This window comes from Aquarana catesbeiana, linkage group LG07 (assembly GCF_042186555.1).
Source record: "Aquarana catesbeiana isolate 2022-GZ linkage group LG07, ASM4218655v1, whole genome shotgun sequence".
Taxonomy (NCBI): domain Eukaryota; kingdom Metazoa; phylum Chordata; class Amphibia; order Anura; family Ranidae; genus Aquarana; species Aquarana catesbeiana.
In genome coordinates, this window is record NC_133330.1 from 161,485,457 (window position 1) to 161,500,655 (window position 15,199).

Consider the following 15,199-nt stretch of genomic DNA (forward strand, 5'->3'; position numbering starts at 1 on the left):
GGCCCTCGGTAATACGACCCCATTGACTGCCTGTAAATCCTACACGAGTCTCCACTCATCTTTCTCTCCCTTATGCCTCCTATACCTCTGAATCCCTCTGGATTTTAGTTTCTCATCTGTCAGTTGGACCCAGTTCGTGATAAGTTCTCCTAGCTCATGCCATGATACCTTGGGGTTCCAGGTGACCGAAACATGAGGTACAGTATCCTGCCTGTATATTTGCAGAATAGGCTATGGTAGGAGACAAGTAGCCACGCTATTTCCTTCCTTATCACAGTACAGACATTTTAATAGAACTTCAGTGTTACTGAGACTCATTAACTGTTTCTCATAGGACTTATCGGGCCCAGAGGTCTTTCTGTAGTACATGGTGCAATAGAGGTTTGTCTGGACCTTATACCTTTTCCTCACAGACTCTTCATCAATTATTTCTGCCAGGGTTTTGGGTATATTTAATCCCTCAGTTTGCAAATTCCAGGCTGTACCAGTATCAGGGCTCATTATCCACGGCTGTGATTTGTTTTTCACACAGCCGATGGGCTCTGAGACCTCCCTCCACTGGTACGACAGAAATATCAAGAGCGTGCAACATGTCTCTACCCAACAAATTAACAGGACATTTAGTCAAAATGACAATTTTACACTGATCCTTTTTACCTGTCTGTGGATCTTCCACAGTAAGGCCTTCAGACATGACCTCCTGGTGCATCAACCCATTTTGCAGATTTTACATATACTACACCTTTTTCTTTATTTTTTTCATATCCAGCGGGTGTATTAGGGTCCTACAAGCCCCAGTATCACAGAGAAATGTTAGCCATCTACCCTTCACAACCAAGATTATTTCTGACTTGACTTTAGCATGCAAACAAGTTTCAACAGCGCACACATCCAAAATTTCAGATTCTTTCTCATCATTTTCTTCTGTATCTCTCTCTCTGCAGACATACCAACATCTAGTCATGCTTCTTCCTCTCTGTTTGACCTACATTCTTTTACCAAATGACCTCTTTTACCTCACAGGAAACACTCCCCTCTCTTTTTTTTTTTTTTTCATAGTCCTAAATGCGGGGCCTTGTTCAGGTGTTTCCCATCCTTCTGTTCTCTATCCTTGCTATAAGAGCATTTCTCCTGTTTTCTAGTGCTGCATCATCATGAGGCAACACAACTCCCTGGTTGTTTAATCCACTCCAATCTCCCACTAGATGATGCCAGTCGGGACCCAGGATCTGTCTGGTGACCTGCTCTATTTCCCTCCCAATAAGATGATAGTTAGCAATCATTCCCATGATACCATCCCTGATTTGAGCTATGTTGACCTTGGGATGTGGTACCCCTTCAGTAGTTTTTTAACATCCTCAGGGGTCCAGGGGCGATAGACCATCATAGTGTTGGGGACTACTATACCTCCTACATTTTGTCCTGCCCTAGGTTTGGGAACTTCAATTAGTGGAAACTCTTCCTCTCCACATTCTGTTTGTTCCCCTGCTGAGGGGGATATCAATTGGTTCACCAGGTCCCCGAAAAATTTTGTAACAGTTGCTGTAAAGGGGGTCCCTTGTGGACTCCTCTGGACAGCAAGAGTCATCTTGAGAGGGGGTTTAGCTGCAGCCATAGGAGAATCGGTTGCATCTGCGGGTGACCCAGGTGACCACGGGGGAACAAAAAACAGTGGAGAGTCAGGTTGCATTTGGTTTGTTAAGTTTTGTTCAGTCAATACTTGCTGAACTAAACTTCAGAGGACGGTCATATTATTGTCCTCCTCTTTGTTCAAAAACATAGTCTTTTTATGGTTTTCTGAATTTAACCTATGGTTAGCCTCCTCAAGCCATTTCTTTGCCCGGGGAAGGCCTAATTTCTTCTGTTTTCTTATTCTCATGCCGGCATCATTTTTAAGCTTTCTACACAGTATTACACAACAATCCTTATTTAAAAATGCATCAAAATCATACTTTGTTTTCCACATTTTTAAAAAATGTCACATTCTCTTTGTCTAGACTACACATATACTTAACATCTTCATTCATACTAACAGATTTTCCATGGATCATACCTACTTTGTTTATCGTGCACACGGAGCTCTTTTTTTGTTAATGTCTTCTCACAATGACACAACACACGCACACAGTATCTTATCACTTGCAATCACTCACAGACTTTCTAGTCATGATATATCACTTCTAGATTACTGATCTTGTGTATTGCTAAAACACTGGTGTCTTAGAGAATTACAGAATTACGAGGAGACTGAATTCTCCCGACTGTTCTTTTATCGTTACTTCACTAACTTGTAGAGAGCATTTACAGAATTACGAGGAGACTGAATTCTCCCGACTGTTCTTTCATCCTATCAAAACATTTAATATTTCAGTCCTTGATCCAAGGGTATTTATGTGCCTGCTCAGGATTAATACAACATATGAGGCTGGCATGAACACTGCGGTCCGCCAAATGTCCTCTGTTTGTTACCTGGAAATCTATCAGGCCACACCCTTGTATCAACGGAGGGGGGGGGTTTCTTTATCTGGAAGTATTTTTGATCCAAGGGTATTTATATGCCTGGAAATCTATCAGGCCACACCCTTGTATTAACGGGGTGTTCTTTATCTGGAAGTATTTTTGATCCAAGGGTATTTATATGCCTAGAAAGCTATCAGGCCACACCCTTGTATCAACAGGGGCTTCTTTAGGTTTTGATCTAGGAGTATTTATGTGTCCCCAAGGGATTTTCTGCAGTTTACAAGGCTGTCTGGATCTAAGATCCAATCGACAAATTTCCTTTATCTGCACCCGGATATTAGTATGGGACCATACCCCTATATCAAATGACAATTAACCAGAAGAAACAAACAAGAACACACAAGAGAGAACACCCGCAGTGCTCGACTGCCGCCAGGTCGCCCTGAGCACGTCTACCCAAAACGCGGGCTAGTCACTAGGTCTGCCCATCCAGGATGGCCACAGACAGATCTATATGGGGAATACGTGACCACTTATTTCCCCTCAACAAGAGTAAAGCAGATAGGACAGAGACAGATAAACATTCAATCAATCTCTATATTGTATGTATATATTCAAATCCCTTATTCATCAAATTCCTAATCAAGTCTAACACAAAAGGTTAATAATAAAATAAAAATAAAAATCTTACTTTGTCCCGAGAGCGGTCTCTTGTGCTGATCCGGTAAGTCGCTGCCCGGGAGGCACTAGTTCAGCGGACCGGCCTCTTTTTAACATCTAATTTAAGACGGAGGACTTACAGTTTTGCCGTACGGTCATCGGTCACTGTTGGCCAGTGCTTCTCGGGGGACTCCCGGCTCCTCGAAGGACCAAATTGTTAGGTAAATAATTCACCATCTCAGACCGTCCTCGGGCATCAAGGTAATATTTATTGCATATGCAAGAGAAATGAATAGCATTACATCTTCATGCTGTCATCGTCATTTCTAAGGAAAATACTGTGGTACATGTCTTTTTTATAAGCCCTGGACACCCCCCTTTCCTGTCTTAAAACATGCCCAGTCTCATGTATTTTCAACTTTATTCTGGACGTAACAGGAAAGGTGGAAGTGTCTGTTACAGACTGTTATCTTCATCTAACAATGGTTACAGGATACTGACTTGAAAACTCCCCAAGTCAACACAAAAATACAGGATATATGCAAAACTGCAGATCTAGACATATTATATTGCTGAGTCTACATATTGCTGACTCCATATTATCTATAGTTTATTTCTAGGCCATGATAAACAAAATGGCGTCTTTCATAACTGACATTTAAAGTATAATTTCTCTAACATTTTATAGTCCTGATATTAAAGCATTTGTAAAGTCAAGCGTTTTTTCTTTTAAAATGACAAACATGTTATACTTACATGCTTAGTGCAGTGAGAGCGGCCCCGAACCTCCTCTTCTGGGGTCCCCTATTGATGCTCCTGGCTTCTGCTCTTCTCGGTGTGTCACCATGGGAAGCACACCTGTGGCACACCTGCGGGCTCAATATAGACACAGACAGCGAAGCTCGGTCCCACCCCCTGCTCCCTTCTCACAGGATTTGACTGACAGTCAATAGCTCCCACTGCTCTCAGCAGAGCTTGTGAAAGATGGGAGAAGAGGAGAGATCCACTACAAACAGGCACAGTGCTGGATAGAGATCGGGCTCAGATAAGTATAATGGGGGGGACGATACACATACCAAAACATTTTATACCTTAATGCAGGGAATGCATTAAGGTAAAAAATATTCAGGCGTCACAGCTTTAAGTGCAGAAAATCGATAACTTCTGGTAATGGAGTTACTAGAAGTATTACTAAAGGTATAAATTACTTTCCACTGCTATTAAAATCCTTTCAGACATCAAACGGAAAGAATAAAAATGTACTAAATGTTGCCCTCTGCTGAATATGCAATGATTTTAATTATTTATTGTATTATTATTTATCATACTTCATACTTTATCATACTTTATCATACTTCATTACACATAAGTTAGGTCACAATAAAAATAAAGTAAAAACTGTGTTTACATTCTCCCCTCCAATTTCCCACAATGCTTTCCTGCGCATGTACTGCAGTCTGATATAGAGAGAAATAGGTCTCTGGCAACAGCTCATTCAACTCAATGGCACAGCTACAGCTGTCAACTTTCTGCAGATTTGGCCTGTAAGATAGTGTTCCCTTTGTAATATACCTATTCTTTAATATCCTATACCCTCAATCATTTCTGTATTAATATACTGTATATCTTAACTATTTATAGAGCACCAATGAAGCATTTCTCAACCACTTTACCACAAAGGAACCATTTGAATCATTTTTGGTCTCAGGGAAACCCAGCTAAAGTGAAGGCATTGGTGGTAACTAAGTGGAAGGAATTCCCCTTACATTGGTGGTCAGGGAAGAATGCTCCCCTACAGTGGTGATCAGAATGCCACCCTTCTTAACAGCTAAAAAGATTATTGGTGTCATGCAACTGGCTCTGCCATGTGGCATTGTACTCGAGACTATGCAGGCACCATCAGATGGGAGGTCAATCAGCCACAGCTCAAGGGACCTTTAGCACCCTCTGGAGGAACCCTAGGGCTCCAAAAAGCCCTGTTTAAGAATGTTCCAAAGCCAGTGTATGTAAAATCATTTACATCAGTTTCTGCCCTATAAGCAGCTTGCAGCCAGATTTTTCTACCCAGAGCTTTAATTCAGTGGGAACACGGGGAAACTCAGTTCCAGCACCACCAGCACTGAATGTGTTAAAAGGCAAGGGGTGCAAAGGTGTGCTGGGGGTTCTATTCTTGTCTATTGTTGTTAGCTGCTGGAGGATCTATTGTTGTTGGGGAGGTCTATTGTTGCTGGAAGGGATCTACAATTGAGGGAAGGGGTCTATTGTTGTTGGCTACTGGAGGGTCTATTAATGCTGGCTGCTGTGAGATCTATTGTTGCTAGTGGGGTGAACCAAGGTGCGGTGCTCAGAGGTGGGCAGGGGATGGTAAAAAAAGCATTTTTTTTCCTATCTGTGTTACCATCGGTATAGTAAGAGAAAATCTCTCTTACAGAGCCCTGGATAGCAGTAAAAACATGACAGGAGTTTTAATCCTTCCTCACTCTGTCCAAAACAAAACAAAAAGCTTTGGTTTGCCAAACACTTTAGGCCCCTTGCAGATGAGGCGGACTCCGCCAAGTGGATCCAGATGACAGATCTGCATAGCGGAGCTTACACAGACACAGACCGCTCTTCTCTATGGGACGATCGGATGCCCGGCTGTTATCCGATTCAATCCGCCGGATGGATGGGGAACGGATACCGGCGGGTGTCAACGGACACATGTACACTGACATCTGCCGCTCCATAGAGAACTATAAATGGTCTGATCAGGTCCACCTGAAAAACTGACAGGCAGAACCAATCGGTTTGTCAGTGTGAAAGGGGCCTTAAAGAGTAACTCTGCTTTTGTTTGTAGCCAAGGGTTTGCTAATATAAGGCATTACAGTTGTTATGGTTGCAAATGAGTTTGGCTCCCTCTAGTGTCCTTTTAATGCTGTTAGGACTTTCTGTTAATTCTTGAGAAGCAGCGCTGCAAAGCATAGTGGGAGATGTAGTTTGGAAGAGGAAGTGACTCTGTTAGCTGGATCAGCCCTGAACTACAATACAGACAATGCAAAGCGCGCGGCACTGCATGCTGGAAGCAGTAATAAAAGGAACAGTGCGGCCATTTTTTGCTCTCTGGACGCCTTTCAATACCTGCCAGCAGGAGGTCTGTGTGTGACCAGGAGATAGGGCACCTGCCTATTTCAGTAAAGTGCACTGTTTGCTGTTTGCTGAGTGAGTTACTTACAGGCTGCTGGTGAGACTTGTAGTTCCACGGAAGTGATTCTGCTTATTTACAGGCCATTTAAAGCTGAACTCTGGGGTTTGTCATTCCCTGTGCTGTAAAGTTAGTAATGTATTACACTCACACATAAGGAGGAAGTTATAAGTGCCATATTTCTTCCGTCAAACAGTTATCAACGCATCATTTATTCTACAGTTTGCTTTCTTTTCTTTTGCCCTGTTACAAATACTGCAGCTTAAAACTATAGGCTAGCCGAAGATAACTGAAGCCAAGGAACTTTCATCATCTTTTGCAAAGCATCACGGTTCTATTTTGTAGGTTCCACATTGAATTACAACCTAGGGGGAGCCCTTGAGTACAGATTAAATATTGCATTGTATTATTGAATGTAAATAACATTACATTGCAGTTTTGGTGTGTGTATTGAGGCTTCAGTGGGAAGATGTTTAGTATAGGTTTTGGAGTATACTGAGCACTTGTACCATTGTACCCCTGTCTACATATACTCCCTACGGTGATTATTGAAACCACAGTTTCCACATCTATATTGATCGTTATCAACTGTTATTTATTGTTTATGTTTAATCACATTGTTCATTGTGTTTAATATTCAATCCAGTAAACATTCTGAATGGTTCAGTGGCATTGTGTGAGATTCTCATTGATAACATCTTATTACAGCTTGGAACCCAAGGTGTCAGAGGTAAGAGTGGATCTGCAGAGTCGGGGGTGGCCAGTGGGGTATAGAGTCAATCAGCAGCCCTCATGGGGGTACCACTACATTTGGAGGTCCCACCGAGATATCCCATCTCGAGCAGATCAGTTGATGAGTCCAGAGTAGAAGAAGTCATGGACTCAGCTACGGCCATCGAATGGAGCCAGGAGTATGGGAGCCAGTTGGGGAAAATCACAGTTCTGAGGCTACCAGGAGTCCAGTGGTTCGATAAAGAGGTACGGCAGTTGATGAGAAAGGCTGTCCCAGAACAGGGGTCCTACCTCTTGGACATGACCTGGGGGAAGATTTTACCTATGCCCTTCTAGAGTGGAAAGAGGACATTCCAGCAGTTCAAGAAGGCAGTGGTGAGTCTACCAGAAGGCCTGGATGGCCATGTGATAATAATAATAATAATAAGGTAAACAGAGTAAGCATAGTCAAAACAAGCCAGAGTTCAGTAACCGAATCGGGTAGTCAGCCAAGCAAATGTCAGAGAGACAGAGATTAACGTAGTAGTACAGCAAGCAGGATCAGGAGCCAGAAGGAAAATCAGCCGAGCAAGTCTTCAACACGAACGCAGGAGAAAGTCTCTGTGATGTTGACAAAGGCAAAGGCAGAGATCAAGTGAGCTGGACGGCTTTAAGTAGGCGGGACTGACGAGCAGAATCAACAACAGGTAACTGTGGAGAGAGATGGGAGCTGGCAATTAGCCGACAGCTGAGCGGCCAGCTCAGAGAAGGAAGGGCTGAGCCCAGCCCTGACAGTACCCCCTCCTCATTGACCCCTCCCCCTTTGGAGGACCACCGGGCTTGAGGGGAAAACTTCTGTGGAAATCATGGAGGAGGTTAGGGGCATGTACGTCCGAGGATGAGACCCAAGAGCGTTCCTCCAGACCGTACCCCTTCCAATGCACCAGGTACTGTATGCACCTATGGGAGTCAACAATGGATTGTACTTCATACTCCTCATGGTTTTCAACCTGTAAAGGATGAGGATGTGGCACAGAGGTGGTAAAGTGATTGCAGACCAAAGGTTTCAATAAGGAGACATGAAACACATTTGAGATGCGTATACTAGGAGGAAGGTCCAAGGCGTAAGCCACAGGGTTAATCCTGCAAAGGATACAGAAAGGCCCAATAAACCGAGGTGTGAACTTCAAAGAAGGAACACAAAGTCGGAGGTTGCGAGATGACAGCCAGACTCTGTCCCCAACCTGGTGCAGGCAGGCGTCTGCGGTCAGCATGGAGTCTGTACCTATCGTTAGCATGTTGCAAAGCCTCCTGAACTTGTTCCCAAGTGGAACGAAGACCACGGAGATGTTCCTCTAATGCAGGAATACTCTGCGGAACAAGCGAGTCAGGCAACATGGAAGGTTGGAAACCATAATTCACCATAAATGGGGACAATCGGGAAGCAGAGTTCAAGGCACTGTTGTAAGCAAACTCTGCCTACGGTAATAGGTCTGACCAGTTGTTATGATGGTCAGAAATATAGAAACGTAAGAATTGCTCCAAGGACCACTTGGCTCGTTCTGTGGCCCCATTAGACTGTGGGTGATACGTAGAGGAGAAAGCAAGCTGAATTCCCAACTGTGCACAAAAGGCTCGCCAGAACCGGGAGACAAACTGACTAACCCTGTCCGAGACAATCACCTTGGGTAGCCCATGTAAGCAAAAGATCTCCCGAGCAAAAATGGAAGCCAGCTCCTTAGAAGTGGGCAACTTCTTAAGTGGAATACAATGACACATCTTTGAGAACCAGTCAACCACCATAAGGATAACAGTGTTGCCTTGGGAGTTGGGCAACTCCACAATGAAATCCATAGACAGGTGGGTCCAGGGCCTCTCTCCATTGGGTATGGGTTGTAGGAGGCCCATTGGAAGGTGTCGTGGAGTCTTACTCTGAGCACACATGGAACAGGCAGCTATGAAGGCAGTTACATCAGCCTGTAGACTAGGCCACCAGAATTGTTGGGAAATGGCCCAAACGAGTTGATTCTTCCCAGGGTGGCCAGCTGCCTTGGGAGAATGGTAAGTCTGGAGCACAGCAGTACGGAGACTCTCTGGGACAAAGCAGCGGTCACAAGGTTTCTCAGGAGGAGCATAGACCTGAGCAGCAAGAATTTTGTCACCCAAAGGAGAAGTAAGACTGGTGCGAACCGTAGCCAGAATACGATCAGGAGGAATCACAGGAACCGTAACCGACTCCAACTTGGAAGTGGAGTGCCCTTACATTCTTAGTACCGGGTAAGAATGAGACAATGTAATTAAAACTCGACAAGAAAAGAGCTCATCGCGCCCTTCTTGGAGAGAGCCGCTTAGCCCCAGACAAGATTGTGAGATTCTTATGGTCAGTAAGAATGAGAACCGGCACAGTGGTACCTTCAAGGAGATGTTTCCATTCTTTCAGGGCTAAAATGATCGCCAACAGCTCTCTGTCACTGATCTCATAATTGCATTTTGCAGGTGACAATTTCTTGGAAACGTAGCCACACAGATGCATAGCACTCTCAGAGTTAGGATGTTGAGACAGAAGGGCGCCAACTCCAGTCTCAGAAGCATCAACTTCTAGAAAAAAAGGCAATGTAGGATCAGGATGTGCCAACACAGGAGCAGAAACAAAGGCAGCCTTGAGACTCTTAAAGGCCTTAATGGACTTCGGAGACCAACTCTGTGGGTTACCACCCTTTCTGGTCAGGGGCTTGACCAGAGACGAGAAGTTACGAATAAACTTCTGATAATAGTTGGCAAAACCCAGGAAATGCTACAAAGGACATAAACCCACGGGTCGGGGCCACTGTAGGACTGCCAAAAGTTTCCCTGGGTCCATCGAAAAACCAGCAGTGGAAATTGCATAGCCCAGGAATTTAACCTGTTCACGATGGAACTCGCACTGCTCCAGTTTACAGTAGAGATTGTTTTCTCTTAGTTTCTGAAGCACACAACAGACATCTGTGTGATGGCTCTCCAGGGACTTGGAAAATATGAGGATATCATCGAGATAAACCACCACACATAACTGCAACAAATCTCGGAGGACATCATTAATAAATTCCTGGAAAACTGCCAAGGCGTTACAAAGGCCAAAAGGCATTACGAGGTACACATAATGACCTGCTCTGGTAATAAACACAGTTTTCCACTCCTCACCCTCCTTAATCCACACGAGATTGTATGCCCCTCTCAAATCAAGCTTCGTGAAAACCATTACTCCCTTGAGGCGGTCAAATAACTCTGTAATCAATTGAATCGGGTAGGCATTCTTAATCGTGAAACGATTGAGACCCCTATAATCAGGTACAGCAAGCTTTGTTGCAGGTGATGGAAGCACGGGCCACACACCAGGTTGAATTATTCGGAAGTGCTATAAGTGCGGTGTTTCAGGACACTTAAAGAACTAGTGCCCACAAAAGGAAGTGAATGCTGAGCTTCTGCAGGAGTTGGTGAAGATGTTAAAAACATTACTGAAAGATCAACCGGCGGAAAACTCCAGGGGGTCTCAGTGAGGGAGCCAACTGAGAACCCCGATGGGAAACAGAGCTCCAGGAAGCAAAGGAAGAGAGGGGCCAGAACGAGGCCATGGAAAGGAAGAATGGTTCAATCACCTGGGCCATACCGACAGTCAAGTAACCCGGCACCAGGGTCAGGGAGCCAGGCGAAGAGGGTCAATGCTTTACTGTCCCCTAGGACCACAGTTAAGTCCTACCAGAACACTCCTAAGAAAGTTTGTCATACTGGCCCAATTCAAAGAGGTCTAGCGACACCACTCAGGGCCCCAGTCAGGTCCTACCAGAACACCCCTATGAGAGATTACCGGCCTGGTCCTATTGAACGTGGTCTGGCAACACCAGTTAGGGCCACTGTTTAGTCTTCACAGAACAGCAAGAAAAAGGAGAATCATAACCCTAATCGCACTCGGGGTACCTCTGCCAATTTCCCCTGAAAAGCTAGTGGGGCCATCCCCGATTGTAACAGTACAAATTGAGGGAGATTATACCAAAGCTCTACTGGACACAGGGGCGCAGGTCACACTATTGTATCGGGACTTTTATGACAAACACCTGAGTCACATTCCCCTCCGCAAACTGGAAGAGCTTGAGATCTGGGGAATTGGAACCATCAGATGCCCATATGACGGCTACATTCCTATCCAGATATCTTTTGGGCCAGCAGCAGCTGTCGGAAAAGAAGAAGCTTTCAACACTTTGGCTGTCGTGTGCCCCAGACCACCCGGGGCTGGGCGAAATTCCATACTGGTGGGGACTAACACTGACCTAGTGAGAAGACTGCTGTCCTCAGTACTGAACGAAGATGGGTCCACCAAAAATAAGATTCACCCGCAGTTACTGAAAGCTTGTCGGCGAGTGGCAAGAGAGAAGAAGGCCCCGAAAGGAGGAGTGGGGCGGTTGTAGAAGTTGGAGACTAAAGAGAGGGTACCCCAGCCGAGGGAGGTTGCTCATGTAAAGGCCACCATCAAGCTGACTTGGGATCAACCAGGCCCATTTGTGGTGTTGGATGAGCAGGCTGGAGCAGTTGGATTGGAAATGGTTCCTGAGCTGGTTCCTACCCGAGATCTGCACAGAACGGGAAGGAAAGTACCCATCGAGTTGAAGAATGTGACTGATAAGCCCATTAAGCTGGGAGCCCGTATGTTGGTGGGGCAGGTTGAGCGCTGCCACCCCTGTAATCCCTGAAGAAGTTAAGGGCTTGAAGAATGGCCGGCAGTTACAGGCGGAGTTCCAGCGATGTGCAGAGGTCCTGTCTCCTGCTTGGCAGAACAAGATGAAAACACAACTGATGAGATGTGAGAAGCTGTTTTCCAAAGACGATTTCGATGTAGGATGTGCCAAAAGTGCCAAACACAGAATTCGCCTTCAGGAAGACAAACCGTTCTGAGAACGGGCCAGGAGAATACCTCTCAGTGACCTGGAAGACTTAAGAGAGCAGCTGGCAGAGTTGAAAAGGTCAGGAGTCATTCAGGAATCTCTGAGTCCTTATGCATCTCCCATTGTGGTAGTAAGGAAAAAGAATTGGTCGTTGCGCATGTGTATCGAATATCGGACTCTGAATCGACGCACCATCCCAGACCAGTACATCACACCCCGTACTGAAGATGCCCTACACTGCCTTACTGGAGCTAAGTGGTTTAGTGTGCTTGATTTGAAGAGCGGTTATTACCAGATTCCCATGCACCCAGAAGACAAGGAGAAGACGGCATTCATATGCCCATTAGGATTCTACGAGTTTAGTCGAATGCCTCAGGGCCTGTTAGATGAAATATTGAAAAGAAAGGAGGAGGAGAAAAAAGCTTGTGTATCAATGTAATACATTAAAATAAAATCAGATGGTATAAAAGGATTGAATACAGATGTACACATATTAACACACATGCATGTATGCTAAGGGTATGCTGTGGTATGCTGTGATATGCCGTGATATTTTTGCTTGAAGAATTGTTACCAGCAATAGAGTAATCCAACGAAAATGATCAGAGACTGTCTGATAAATAATAAATGATTAACGATCGAATTAGGATTGGAAGGGCTTAAAAACGATTAACTGGAAAAGGATTTTTTTTTTTTTTGTTTTTTTTTTTGTTTGTTCTCTGCATCTATTGGTGGTCTCTTGGAGTTGTGTGTACAGGAGAGGAGAAAAAAGGGAAAAGGATCTTGGTGATATAATTCTAGACATATTTTGAGAGGTGTTCGTTTTTTTTTTTGTTTTTTTTTTTAATGAGGGGTAAAATGGCAAAAAGTGCCGGAGTGATAGCTAAATCACCTCAGACTAGCTTAGGCCCTAGTTCCGGCCCCATGAACAGATATTTATCACAAGGAATTGGGGAGGGAGAAAGACAACCGGGTATAAAGGGCCGACAGACAGACGCTAAGGAGAAGAAGGAGAAAAAAGAGAAAAAGGGTCCAAATAAGACAGCAGTTGAAACCAGCCTACTTTCAGAAATCAGAATGGAACAAGACCTAGAAGTGGAGGGTGAAGGAGAAGGAGGAAGACCAACATGCAGCTCAATTACCAACAAAATCTGATATGGAAAAAATGTTTGCGGCCCTAGAAAACTCTTTGAAGACAGAGATGACAACAATACATAAGGATTTGGGCCATATCCTCTCAAGAGTGGAAGAAGTGGAGATTAAAGTAGATTCCCACTTAAAAATGATAAAAGAGTTGAGAGGTGAAATAAATATATTAAAAAAGGAACAACAGGAACAAATCTATAAAATAGAAGATCAAGAAAATAGAGAATGAAGGAAGAATCTGAGAATCCGAGGCCTCCCTGAGCCTACACAAGCAGAAAATTTAATAGAAACAATGAATACTCACACACAGAGTACTCAAGCGGCCGTGGATTGGGTGGGCATTCCACTCAACGCACACCACACTCTCAAGGGGAGTCTCGCTTTTAATAGCCAAAAATACTCATTTCGAGCTCCAGGACTCAGTGATTGACCCTCTGGGTAGATATGTTTTCTTAAAAGCTAATCTTCACGGGGATCTGATTCTCCTTATGGCATTTTATGTCCCACCACCATTTAACTCTGCTGTTATTGCCTCTGGGTTTGATTTTATGACTCTACATCCTAACACCCCGGCTATATGGTTAGGTGACTTTAATAATATTCTAGATCCAGCCTTAGACAGACTCAGTAACTCATCTGCTGAACCAGTGATATCACACCCTACAAGATTCACTAGGCTTTTATCAGATTTTAACCTAGTAGATACCTGGAGAACTAGGAATCCCACAATTAGACAATACTCCTGCTTCTCCGCATCACACCGCACTATGTCGCGTATCGATCTTATATTAGTCTCCAAAATACTCCTCCCTAGATTATCAGATGTGGGCTTCTCTCCTAGATCCCTCTCGGATCATTGTCCCTACTGGGCCACACTTACTGTCCCGCACAACCGCCCGCCAGCGACATGGAGGTTGAACCCCTTCTGGTTGACTATACTGCCGGAAGATGATGATCTCTCGACGGAATGGGGAAATTATTTTCTAATTAACGAAGGTTCTGCCTCAGTACAGCTGGTGTGGGAAGCATATAAAAAGCATGCCCGTATGATCCTGACCAACAGAATTAACAAACTCAAAAGAGTTTCAGAGACAGCAATAATTAAGGTGGAGGATAACTTCTGAGATTCAGAGAAAGCGTTTCTAGAGGCCCCCACTGCCGATAGAGCTGATAACCTTAAACTATGCTCAAGGGTGTTGACCCAGCTGCAATACGAAAAATCCAAATGCAAACTCTTTTTCCATAGACAGCGGTCATTTGAACATGGAGAGAGGGCAGGGAGACTGTTAGCCTACCTAGTGCACAGCGAGGATAGGCCCCCCGTGGTGATCTCACTGCGTTCCTCTGACGGAGTCATAGAAACTGAACCATATAGAGTAGCAGACCTCTTTAAGGAATTCTTTAGTAAGCTCTACACATCAACAGCCCCGACAGATACCTCCCTAATGGAGTCATTCCTGGGGGAATTAACAATTCCCCAGTTATCCGTAGAACAGGTTGAGGAACTAGAGGCTCCATTGACACCAGACGAGATCTCCAGGGCACTGGCGGAACTCCTCGGTTCTAAATCCCCGGGCTCGGATGGCTTACCGCTGGAGTTTTACTCCACCTATTTGGAAATATTGATCCCTAGACTACTACAGTTGTACGAGGCCATATTTGAAGACTCCAAACTGCCAGCATCCATGAGAGAAGCTACTATAGTGTTAATTCCCAAGCCAGGGAAAGATCCACTCATCCCTGAGTCATATCGCCCTATATCTCTACTCCAAGTAGATATCAAAATCCTTGCAAAAATTTTGGCTATCCGCCTCAACAAAGTAGTCCTCTCCCTAATACATTGTGATCAGGCGGGATTTATGCCAGGCAGAAACACATCCTTCAACCTCAGGAGATTATTCATAAATCTGCAGGCCACCCATGAAAACGTAGGGTCAAGAGTGATTGTTGCTCTGGACACAGCCAAAGCGTTTGACTCGGTGGAATGGGGATATTTATGGATGTGCTTGGGCAGGTTCGGCTTCGGCTTCGACTTTTATACCAATCTCCATTGGCGAGGGTGCTGGCGAACGGGTGGCCATCTGAGCAATTCTCATTATCCAGGGGCACGAGGCAGGGGTGCCCT